The 12,602-nt window shown below is 44.1% G+C and overlaps 6 non-coding genes across 6 annotated transcripts; all 6 read left to right on the top strand.

Moving 5' to 3' along the window:
• The first annotated feature begins 98 nt into the window (after positions 1-98).
• On the top strand, positions 99-172 carry trnai-aau (transfer RNA isoleucine (anticodon AAU)). The gene has a single exon. It is a non-coding gene; the product is annotated as a tRNA-Ile (tRNA).
• A 2,173-nt stretch (positions 173-2,345) lies between these two features.
• trnai-aau (transfer RNA isoleucine (anticodon AAU)) lies at positions 2,346-2,419 on the top strand. Its single transcript has one exon. It is a non-coding gene; the product is annotated as a tRNA-Ile (tRNA).
• Positions 2,420-4,616: 2,197 nt separating this feature from the next.
• Positions 4,617-4,690, top strand: trnai-aau (transfer RNA isoleucine (anticodon AAU)). The gene has a single exon. It is a non-coding gene; the product is annotated as a tRNA-Ile (tRNA).
• A 2,173-nt stretch (positions 4,691-6,863) lies between these two features.
• Positions 6,864-6,937, top strand: trnai-aau (transfer RNA isoleucine (anticodon AAU)). Its single transcript has one exon. It is a non-coding gene; the product is annotated as a tRNA-Ile (tRNA).
• A 2,173-nt stretch (positions 6,938-9,110) lies between these two features.
• trnai-aau (transfer RNA isoleucine (anticodon AAU)) lies at positions 9,111-9,184 on the top strand. The gene has a single exon. It is a non-coding gene; the product is annotated as a tRNA-Ile (tRNA).
• A 2,173-nt stretch (positions 9,185-11,357) lies between these two features.
• On the top strand, positions 11,358-11,431 carry trnai-aau (transfer RNA isoleucine (anticodon AAU)). The gene has a single exon. It is a non-coding gene; the product is annotated as a tRNA-Ile (tRNA).
• The last annotated feature ends 1,171 nt before the right edge of the window (positions 11,432-12,602 follow it).

Genomic DNA, 12,602 nt, shown 5'->3' on the forward strand with positions numbered 1-12,602 from the left:
GATGTGTTCAATGTTTATGCAGTAAATCTGTCACCCAGTGTGAGTTGGAAACACAATCCCCGCAGACTCAGCTTTCACGCAACGTTAACACAATTTGTGGCCGGTTAGCTCAGTTGGTTAGAGCGTGGTGCTAATAACGGCAAGGTCACGGGTTCGATCCCCGTACGGGCTATTCCAGTGTTTTTCATAATTTTTATTCGGTTTTTCGTCACGTTGAAAATCAAATCTTTATAATGAAACAAATCCACACAGAATCCCAAGGGTTGGGAATTATTTGGAATAACAGTCATTTGCCGACGGGGTTGAAAGGCACATCTTTCTGTTTATTTGTGTTTCTTGGTTTGCTGATAAACGATGAACCGGAGGCCTGTTCCTGTAAATGCTCCAAAGTAGAAACAGACAGACAGAACGCTTCTGTCGCCTGGAGATGGGCAAAAGACTGCAGTTCAGCACAAAAACACCAAATGAAATGTTCACCCGGCACCGAGTGTGAAAAATCCCGAGAAAAGGACAGAATGAAATAGATTTCAGTGCATGCCTACCCGCACGTGATGCTGTGGATGCGCGGACATATCTTTGGTGCTCTCCACAAAAAATGCCATTTGCTACGAACAGTTTTTCCTGGCGCGAATGTGGTGAGAATTTGGAAGGAGCAAGCAGGACAGACTGTGTTGGCCTGCTTGTTGCCAAGCAAATGTGCAGCAACTTCCTTGGCTTTCACCGCTTCGGCCCGGGTTCGATTCCCGGTCAGGGTACAATGTATTTTCGGCCGTTTGTACTGCAAGGCTGTTCCTGAACAAATTTACAGCTCATTGCACTCTTGCTCCCACAACCATCAGCAGCGCATCATTCGTTGCAGTGATACAGCATCCACTTCTGTGCCTTCCGTTTTAAAGTCAGCAGTAAATGAGGAGTTCTCACTCAACAAATGCTGATTGACACCGTAAATGTTGCCAATCATGGCTAACTTTATCCTCCCGTGTACATTTTTGCGGCACATCACTCTAGCTTACCATCTGTCAATGCATTGCCAGTGTGGAAGTATTCAGCATTTTAAACTTAGCAACGTGTGCAAGACTGGAATCAGTGAATGCCTGGGCCATGGCCACTGATAACTTATCCCGAGCATTCATTTGGCCTGGGCCCCTCCTATATTGCACATTGGCTCACTGTGTGTCTATGTTTAGCGTTCACAGGCAATTTACAAGCTCTGAATTTCCCAGCAGTGAATTCATGGAGTGATTGATCTAACCGACATTCAACATCAGTATTGTTAAATCTCTCCTTTATTCGCGACACTTATCTCTCTTCAGCATAGCACTGCTATGGACTGAACCTGTTAGAATTTCACCTTGCCTCGGGGTCAGTGCGGCTAAGTGGGACTTCGGCCGGTCTCCCTTTCAGAGCCCATCAGTGTCGAGAAAAGAACGGGGTATTTTACTGACATTTTATGTTCTCAAACAGTTATAAACTCTCCAGTATATTTCACTGTGTGATACGGTGAGATCGAGCCTGTTGTGCAAGCTTTGTTTCTTTATGAACACTTCAGCAGAACATTAAATCAACATGTGGAACTAGAATTGCTGATTTACACTGTAAGTTTGCCAACATTTAACTGCAGTGTGAGAACAATCACCAATATAATTAGGCTTCCATTACGTTCTTGCACGACATCACCCTAAGAAACCTAGTTGATCACAGCACAGATATCAGTTAATTCATTGCCAGTGCGAAAAAATACACATTTTGAACTTAGCAACGTGTACAAGACCACTGCCTGCATCGTGGGCAGTGATAACGGAACATGAGCATTAAGATTTTCGGTATCATTATACTTTACATTAACACAACCTGAGCTCTGAGATGTGTTTGGGACCCATTGCCCCGAAATGAGGACTGAGTGGGTGGGGCAATTCATTCCGGGGTCAGGTTTTCTTTCAAAAAGGTGTGAGAAAACTTTGCTTCGTTCACTGTCACGCCGAAATAGTTGAGTTGGGAAGGCGTTTGACTGAAGATCCAGATGGTTCCTGGTTCAATCCCGTGTTTCAGCAATTTCTGGTTATTTCGCGTTCCCTTCATTCTAAGGGTAATGGCTGATTTTATATCGGGACAGTGGGCTGTTCAGCGGTTGCGTGATAATAATTTTTAACGTGAATTGCTTTTAGATTTAGCGCTCTTTTTCTGTTACGTTCTATTTACACTCTGCGCAGTGTTGTAGATGAACAGTGAACAATGTTTAAGCGATGTGATGTGTTCAATGTTTATGCAGTAAATCTGTCACCCAGTGTGAGTTGGAAACACAATCCCCGCAGACTGAGCTTTCACGCAACGTTAACACAATTTGTGGCCGGTTAGCTCAGTTGTTTAGAGCGTGGTGCTAATAACGCCAAGGTCACGGGTTCGACTCCCGTACGGGCTATTCCAGTGTTTTTCATAATTTTTATTCGGTTTTTAGTCACGTTGAAAATCAAATCTTTATAATGAAACAAATCCACACAGAATCCCAAGGGTTGGGAATTATTTGGAATAACAGTCATTTGCCGACGGGGTTGAAAGGCACATCTTTCTGTTTATTTGTGTTTCTTGGTTTGCTGATAAACGATGAACCGGAGGCCTGTTCCTGTAAATGCTCAAAAGTAGAAACAGACAGACAGAACGCTTCTGTCGCCTGGAGATGGGCAAAAGACTGCAGTTCAGGAAAAAAACACCAAATGAAATGTTCACCCGGCACCGAGTGTGAAAAATCCCGAGAAAAGGACAGAATGAAATAGATTTCAGTGCATGCCTACCCGCACGTGATGCTGTGGATGCGCGGACATATCTTTGGTGCTCTCCACAAGAAATGCCATTTGCTACGAACAGTTTTTCCTGGCGCGAATGTGGTGAGAATTTGGAAGGAGCAAGCAGGACAGACTGTGTTGGCCTGCTTGTTGCCAAGCAAATGTGCAGCAGCTTCCCTGGTGGTCTAGTGGTTAGGAATCGGCGCTTTCACCGCTGCGGCCTGGGTTCGATTCCCGGTCAGGGTACAATGTATTTTCGGCCGTTTGAACTGCAAGGCTGTTCCTGAACAAATTTACAGCTCATTGCACTCTTGCTGCCCCAACCATCAGCAGCGCATCATTCGTTGCAGTAATACAGCATACACTTCTGTGCCTTCATTTTTAAAGTCAGCAGTAAATGAGGAGATCTCGCTCAACAAGTGCTGATTGACACCGTAAATGTTGCCAATCATGGCTAACTTTATCCTTCCGTGTACATTTTTGCGGCACGTCACTCTAGCTTACCATCTGTCAATGCATTGCCAGTGTGGAAATATACAGCATTTTAAACTTAGCAACGTGTGCAAGACTGGAATCAGTGAATGCCTGGGCCATGGCCACTGATAACTTATCCCGAGCATTCATTTGGCCTGGGCCCCTCCTATATTGCACATTGGCTCACTGTGTGTCTATGTTTAGCGTTCACACGCAATTTACAAGCTCTGAATTTCCCAGCAGTGAATTCATGGAGTGATTGATCTAACCGACATTCAACATCAGTATTGTTAAATCTCTCGTTTATTCGCGACACTTATCTCTCTTCATCATAGCACTGCTATGGACTGAAACTGTTAGAATTTCACCTTGCCTCGGGGTCAGTGCGGCTAAGTGGGACTTCGGCCGGTCTCCCTTTCACAGCCCATCAGTGTCGAGAAAAGAACGGGGTATTTTACTGACATTTTATGTTCTCAAACAGTTATAAACTCTCCAGTATGTTTCACTGTGTGATACGGTGAGATCGAGCCTGTTGTGCAAGCTTTGTTTCTTTATGAAGACTTCAGCAGAACATTAAATCAACATGTGGAACAAGAATTGCTGATTTACACTGTAAGTTTGCCAACATTTAACTGCAGTGTGAGAACAATCACCAATATAATTAGGCTTCCATTACGTTCTTGCACGACATCACCCTAAGAAACCTAGTTGATCACAGCACAGATATCAGTTAATTCATTGCCAGTGCGAAAAAATACACATTTTGAACTTAGCAACGTGTACAAGACCACTGCCTGCATCGTGGGCAGTGATAACGGAACATGAGCATTAAGATTTTCGGTATCATTATACTTTACATTAACACAACCTGAGCTCTGAGATGTGTTTGGGACCCATTGCCCCGAAATGAGGACTGAGTGGGTGGGGCAAATCATTCCGGGGTCAGGTTTTCTTTCAAAAAGGTGTGAGAAAACTTTGCTTCGTTCACTGTCACGCCGAAATAGTTGAGTTGGGAAGGCGTTTGACTGAAGATCCAGATGGTTCCTGGTTCAATCCCGTGTTTCAGCAATTTCTGGTTATTTCGCGTTCCCTTCATTCTAAGGGTAATGGCTGATTTTATATCGGGACAGTGGGCTGTTCAGCGGTTGCGTGATAATAATTTTCAACGTGAATTGTTTTTTGATTTAGCGCTCTTTTTCTGTTACGTTCTATTTACACTCTGCGCAGTGTTGTAGATGAACAGTGAACAATGTTTAAGCGATGTGATGTGTTCAATGTTTATGCAGTAAATCTGTCACCCAGTGTGAGTTGGAAACACAATCCCCGCACACTGAGCTTTCACGCAACGTTATCACAATTTGTGGCCGGTTAGCTCAGTTGGTTAGAGCGTGGTACTAATAACGCCAAGGTCGCGGGTTCGATCCCCGTACGGGCCATTCCAGTGTTTTTCATAATTTTTATTCGGTTTTTCGTCACGTTGAAAATCAAATCTTTATAATGAAACAAATCCACACAGAATCCCAAGGGTTGGGAATTATTTGGAATGACAGTCATTTGCCGACGGGGTTGAAAGGCACATCTTTCTGTTTATTTGTGTTTCTTGGTTTGCTGATAAACGATGAACCGGAGGCCTGTTCCTGTAAATGCTCCAAAGTAGAAACAGACAGAGAGAACGGTTCTGTCGCCTGGAGATGGGCAAAAGACTGCAGTTCAGGACAAAAACACCAAATGAAATGTTCACCCGGCACCGAGTTTGAAAAATCCCGAGAAAAGGACAGAATGAAATAGATTTCAGTGCATGCCTACCCGCACGTGATGCTGTGGATGCGCGGACATATCTTTGGTGCTCTCCACAAAAAATGCCATTTGCTACGAACAGTTTTTCCTGGCGCGAAAGTGGTGAGAATTTGGAAGGAGTAAGCAGGACAGACTGTGTTGGCCTGCTTGTTGCCAAGCAAATGTGCAGCAACTTCCTTGGCTTTCACCGCTGCAGCACGGGTTCGATTCCCGGTCAGGGTACAATGTATTTTCGGCCGTTTGAACTGCAAGGCTGTTCCTGAACAAATTTACAGCTCATTGCACTCTTGCTGCCCCAACCATCAGCAGCGCATCATTCGTTGCAGTGATACAGCATACACTTCTGTGCCTTCATTTTTAAAGTCAGCAGTAAATGAGGAGATCTCGCTCAACAAATGCTGATTGACACCGTAAATGTTGCCAATCATGGCTAACTTTATCCTTCCGTGTACATTTTTGCGGCACGTCACTCTAGCTTACCATCTGTCAATGCATTGCCAGTGTGGAAATATACAGCATTTTAAACTTAGCAACGTGTGCAAGACTGGAATCAGTGAATGCCTGGGCCATGGCCACTGATAACTTATCCCGAGCATTCATTTGGCCTGGGCCCCTCCTATATTGCACATTGGCTCACTGTGTGTCTATGTTTAGCGTTCACACGCAATTTACAAGCTCTGAATTTCCCAGCAGTGAATTCATGGAGTGATTGATCTAACCGATATTCAACATCAGTATTGTTAAATCTCTCCTTTATTCGCGACACTTATCTCTCTTCAGCATAGCACTGCTATGGACTGAAACTGTTAGAATTTCACCTTGCCTCGGGGTCAGTGCGGCTAAGTGGGACTTTGGCCGGTCTCCCTTTCAGAGCCCATCAGTGTCGAGAAAAGAACGGGGTATTTTATTGACATTTTATGTTCTCAAACAGTTATAAACTCTCCAGTATATTTCACTGTGTGATACGGTGAGATCGAGCCTGTTGTGCAAGCTTTGTTTCTTTATGAACACTTCAGCAGAACATTAAATCAACATGTGGAACTAGAATTGCTGATTTACACTGTAAGTTTGCCAACATTTAACTGCAGTGTGAGAACAATCACCAATATAATTAGGCTTCCATTACGTTCTTGCACGACATCACCCTAAGAAACCTAGTTGATCACAGCACAGATATCAGTTAATTCATTGCCAGTGCGAAAAAATACACATTTTGAACTTAGCAACGTGTACAAGACCACTGCCTGCATCGTGGGCAGTGATAACGGAACATGAGCATTAAGATTTTCGGTATCATTATACTTTACATTAACACAACCTGAGCTCTGAGATGTGTTTGGGTCCCATTGCCCCGAAATGAGGACTGAGTGGGTGGGGCAATTCATTCCGGGGTCAGGTTTTCTTTCAAAAAGGTGTGAGAAAACTTTGCTTCGTTCACTGTCACGCCGAAATAGTTGAGTTGGGAAGGCGTTTGACTGAAGATCCAGATGGTTCCTGGTTCAATCCCGTGTTTCAGCAATTTCTGGTTATTTCGCGTTCCCTTCATTCTAAGGGTAATGGCTGATTTTATATCGGGACAGTGGGCTGTTCAGCGGTTGCGTGATAATAATTTTTAACGTGAATTGCTTTTAGATTTAGCGCTCTTTTTCTGTTACGTTCTATTTACACTCTGCGCAGTGTTGTAGATGAACAGTGAACAATGTTTAAGCGATGTGATGTGTTCAATGTTTATGCAGTAAATCTGTCACCCAGTGTGAGTTGGAAACACAATCCCCGCAGACTCAGCTTTCACGCAACGTTAACACAATTTGTGGCCGGTTAGCTCAGTTGGTTAGAGCGTGGTGCTAATAACGGCAAGGTCACGGGTTCGATCCCCGTACGGGCTATTCCAGTGTTTTTCATAATTTTTATTCGGTTTTTCGTCACGTTGAAAATCAAATCTTTATAATGAAACAAATCCACACAGAATCCCAAGGGTTGGGAATTATTTGGAATAACAGTCATTTGCCGACGGGGTTGAAAGGCACATCTTTCTGTTTATTTGTGTTTCTTGGTTTGCTGATAAACGATGAACCGGAGGCCTGTTCCTGTAAATGCTCCAAAGTAGAAACAGACAGACAGAACGCTTCTGTCGCCTGGAGATGGGCAAAAGACTGCAGTTCAGGACAAAAACACCAAATGAAATGTTCACCCGGCACCGAGTGTGAAAAATCCCGAGAAAAGGACAGAATGAAATAGATTTCAGTGCATGCCTACCCGCACGTGATGCTGTGGATGCGCGGACATATCTTTGGTGCTCTCCACAAAAAATGCCATTTGCTACGAACAGTTTTTCCTGGCGCGAATGTGGTGAGAATTTGGAAGGAGCAAGCAGGACAGACTGTGTTGGCCTGCTTGTTGCCAAGCAAATGTGCAGCAACTTCCTTGGCTTTCACCGCTTCGGCCCGGGTTCGATTCCCGGTCAGGGTACAATGTATTTTCGGCCGTTTGTACTGCAAGGCTGTTCCTGAACAAATTTACAGCTCATTGCACTCTTGCTCCCACAACCATCAGCAGCGCATCATTCGTTGCAGTGATACAGCATCCACTTCTGTGCCTTCCGTTTTAAAGTCAGCAGCAAATGAGGAGATCTCACTCAACAAATGCTGATTGACACCGTAAATGTTGCCAATCATGGCTAACTTTATCCTTCCGTGTACATTTTTGCGGCACATCACTCTAGCTTACCATCTGTCAATGCATTGCCAGTGTGGAAGTATTCAGCATTTTAAACTTAGCAACGTGTGCAAGACTGGAATCAGTGAATGCATGGGCCATGGCCACTGATAACTTATCCCGAGCATTCATTTGGCCTGGGCCCCTCCTATATTGCACATTGGCTCACTGTGTGTCTATGTTTAGCGTTCACAGGCAATTTACAAGCTCTGAATTTCCCAGCAGTGAATTCATGGAGTGATTGATCTAACCGACATTCAACATCAGTATTGTTAAATCTCTCCTTTATTCGCGACACTTATCTCTCTTCAGCATAGCACTGCTATGGACTGAACCTGTTAGAATTTCACCTTGCCTCGGGGTCAGTGCGGCTAAGTGGGACTTCGGCCGGTCTCCCTTTCAGAGCCCATCAGTGTCGAGAAAAGAACGGGGTATTTTACTGACATTTTATGTTCTCAAACAGTTATAAACTCTCCAGTATATTTCACTGTGTGATACGGTGAGATCGAGCCTGTTGTGCAAGCTTTGTTTCTTTATGAACACTTCAGCAGAACATTAAATCAACATGTGGAACTAGAATTGCTGATTTACACTGTAAGTTTGCCAACATTTAACTGCAGTGTGAGAACAATCACCAATATAATTAGGCTTCCATTACGTTCTTGCACGACATCACCCTAAGAAACCTAGTTGATCACAGCACAGATATCAGTTAATTCATTGCCAGTGCGAAAAAATACACATTTTGAACTTAGCAACGTGTACAAGACCACTGCCTGCATCGTGGGCAGTGATAACGGAACATGAGCATTAAGATTTTCGGTATCATTATACTTTACATTAACACAACCTGAGCTCTGAGATGTGTTTGGGACCCATTGCCCCGAAATGAGGACTGAGTGGGTGGGGCAATTCATTCCGGGGTCAGGTTTTCTTTCAAAAAGGTGTGAGAAAACTTTGCTTCGTTCACTGTCACGCCGAAATAGTTGAGTTGGGAAGGCGTTTGACTGAAGATCCAGATGGTTCCTGGTTCAATCCCGTGTTTCAGCAATTTCTGGTTATTTCGCGTTCCCTTCATTCTAAGGGTAATGGCTGATTTTATATCGGGACAGTGGGCTGTTCAGCGGTTGCGTGATAATAATTTTTAACGTGAATTGCTTTTAGATTTAGCGCTCTTTTTCTGTTACGTTCTATTTACACTCTGCGCAGTGTTGTAGATGAACAGTGAACAATGTTTAAGCGATGAGATGTGTTCAATGTTTATGCAGTAAATCTGTCACCCAGTGTGAGTTGGAAACACAATCCCCGCAGACTCAGCTTTCACGCAACGTTAACACAATTTGTGGCCGGTTAGCTCAGTTGGTTAGAGCGTGGTGCTAATAACGGCAAGGTCACGGGTTCGATCCCCGTACGGGCTATTCCAGTGTTTTTCATAATTTTTATTCGGTTTTTCGTCACGTTGAAAATCAAATCTTTATAATGAAACAAATCCACACAGAATCCCAAGGGTTGGGAATTATTTGGAATAACAGTCATTTGCCGACGGGGTTGAAAGGCACATCTTTCTGTTTATTTGTGTTTCTTGGTTTGCTGATAAACGATGAACCGGAGGCCTGTTCCTGTAAATGCTCCAAAGTAGAAACAGACAGACAGAACGCTTCTGTCGCCTGGAGATGGGCAAAAGACTGCAGTTCAGGACAAAAACACCAAATGAAATGTTCACCCGGCACCGAGTGTGAAAAATCCCGAGAAAAGGACAGAATGAAATAGATTTCAGTGCATGCCTACCCGCACGTGATGCTGTGGATGCGCGGACATATCTTTGGTGCTCTCCACAAAAAATGCCATTTGCTACGAACAGTTTTTCCTGGCGCGAATGTGGTGAGAATTTGGAAGGAGCAAGCAGGACAGACTGTGTTGGCCTGCTTGTTGCCAAGCAAATGTGCAGCAACTTCCTTGGCTTTCACCGCTTCGGCCCGGGTTCGATTCCCGGTCAGGGTACAATGTATTTTCGGCCGTTTGTACTGCAAGGCTGTTCCTGAACAAATTTACAGCTCATTGCACTCTTGCTCCCACAACCATCAGCAGCGCATCATTCGTTGCAGTGATACAGCATCCACTTCTGTGCCTTCCGTTTTAAAGTCAGCAGTAAATGAGGAGATCTCACTCAACAAATGCTGATTGACACCGTAAATGTTGCCAATCATGGCTAACTTTATCCTTCCGTGTACATTTTGGCGGCACATCACTCTAGCTTACCATCTGTCAATGCATTGCCAGTGTGGAAGTATTCAGCATTTTAAACTTAGCAACGTGTGCAAGACTGGAATCAGTGAATGCCTGGGCCATGGCCACTGATAACTTATCCCGAGCATTCATTTGGCCTGGGCCCCTCCTATATTGCACATTGGCTCACTGTGTGTCTATGTTTAGCGTTCACAGGCAATTTACAAGCTCTGAATTTCCCAGCAGTGAATTCATGGAGTGATTGATCTAACCGACATTCAACATCAGTATTGTTAAATCTCTCCTTTATTCGCGACACTTATCTCTCTTCAGCATAGCACTGCTATGGACTGAACCTGTTAGAATTTCACCTTGCCTCGGGGTCAGTGCGGCTAAGTGGGACTTCGGCCGGTCTCCCTTTCAGAGCCCATCAGTGTCGAGAAAAGAACGGGGTATTTTACTGACATTTTATGTTCTCAAACAGTTATAAACTCTCCAGTATATTTCACTGTGTGATACGGTGAGATCGAGCCTGTTGTGCAAGCTTTGTTTCTTTATGAACACTTCAGCAGAACATTAAATCAACATGTGGAACTAGAATTGCTGATTTACACTGTAAGTTTGCCAACATTTAACTGCAGTGTGAGAACAATCACCAATATAATTAGGCTTCCATTACGTTCTTGCACGACATCACCCTAAGAAACCTAGTTGATCACAGCACAGATATCAGTTAATTCATTGCCAGTGCGAAAAAATACACATTTTGAACTTAGCAACGTGTACAAGACCACTGCCTGCATCGTGGGCAGTGATAACGGAACATGAGCATTAAGATTTTCGGTATCATTATACTTTACATTAACACAACCTGAGCTCTGAGATGTGTTTGGGACCCATTGCCCCGAAATGAGGACTGAGTGGGTGGGGCAATTCATTCCGGGGTCAGGTTTTCTTTCAAAAAGGTGTGAGAAAACTTTGCTTCGTTCACTGTCACGCCGAAATAGTTGAGTTGGGAAGGCGTTTGACTGAAGATCCAGATGGTTCCTGGTTCAATCCCGTGTTTCAGCAATTTCTGGTTATTTCGCGTTCCCTTCATTCTAAGGGTAATGGCTGATTTTATATCGGGACAGTGGGCTGTTCAGCGGTTGCGTGATAATAATTTTTAACGTGAATTGCTTTTAGATTTAGCGCTCTTTTTCTGTTACGTTCTATTTACACTCTGCGCAGTGTTGTAGATGAACAGTGAACAATGTTTAAGCGATGTGATGTGTTCAATGTTTATGCAGTAAATCTGTCACCCAGTGTGAGTTGGAAACACAATCCCCGCAGACTCAGCTTTCACGCAACGTTAACACAATTTGTGGCCGGTTAGCTCAGTTGGTTAGAGCGTGGTGCTAATAACGGCAAGGTCACGGGTTCGATCCCCGTACGGGCTATTCCAGTGTTTTTCATAATTTTTATTCGGTTTTTCGTCACGTTGAAAATCAAATCTTTATAATGAAACAAATCCACACAGAATCCCAAGGGTTGGGAATTATTTGGAATAACAGTCATTTGCCGACGGGGTTGAAAGGCACATCTTTCTGTTTATTTGTGTTTCTTGGTTTGCTGATAAACGATGAACCGGAGGCCTGTTCCTGTAAATGCTCCAAAGTAGAAACAGACAGACAGAACGCTTCTGTCGCCTGGAGATGGGCAAAAGACTGCAGTTCAGGACAAAAACACCAAATGAAATGTTCACCCGGCACCGAGTGTGAAAAATCCCGAGAAAAGGACAGAATGAAATAGATTTCAGTGCATGCCTACCCGCACGTGATGCTGTGGATGCGCGGACATATCTTTGGTGCTCTCCACAAAAAATGCCATTTGCTACGAACAGTTTTTCCTGGCGCGAATGTGGTGAGAATTTGGAAGGAGCAAGCAGGACAGACTGTGTTGGCCTGCTTGTTGCCAAGCAAATGTGCAGCAACTTCCTTGGCTTTCACCGCTTCGGCCCGGGTTCGATTCCCGGTCAGGGTACAATGTATTTTCGGCCGTTTGTACTGCAAGGCTGTTCCTGAACAAATTTACAGCTCATTGCACTCTTGCTCCCACAACCATCAGCAGCGCATCATTCGTTGCAGTGATACAGCATCCACTTCTGTGCCTTCCGTTTTAAAGTCAGCAGCAAATGAGGAGATCTCACTCAACAAATGCTGATTGACACCGTAAATGTTGCCAATCATGGCTAACTTTATCCTTCCGTGTACATTTTTGCGGCACATCACTCTAGCTTACCATCTGTCAATGCATTGCCAGTGTGGAAGTATTCAGCATTTTAAACTTAGCAACGTGTGCAAGACTGGAATCAGTGAATGCATGGGCCATGGCCACTGATAACTTATCCCGAGCATTCATTTGGCCTGGGCCCCTCCTATATTGCACATTGGCTCACTGTGTGTCTATGTTTAGCGTTCACAGGCAATTTACAAGCTCTGAATTTCCCAGCAGTGAATTCATGGAGTGATTGATCTAACCGACATTCAACATCAGTATTGTTAAATCTCTCCTTTATTCGCGACACTTATCTCTCTTCAGCATAGCACTGCTATGGACTGAACCTGTTAG

Source organism: Pristiophorus japonicus, unplaced genomic scaffold (assembly GCF_044704955.1).
Source record: "Pristiophorus japonicus isolate sPriJap1 unplaced genomic scaffold, sPriJap1.hap1 HAP1_SCAFFOLD_216, whole genome shotgun sequence".
Lineage (NCBI taxonomy): Eukaryota > Metazoa > Chordata > Chondrichthyes > Pristiophoridae > Pristiophorus > Pristiophorus japonicus.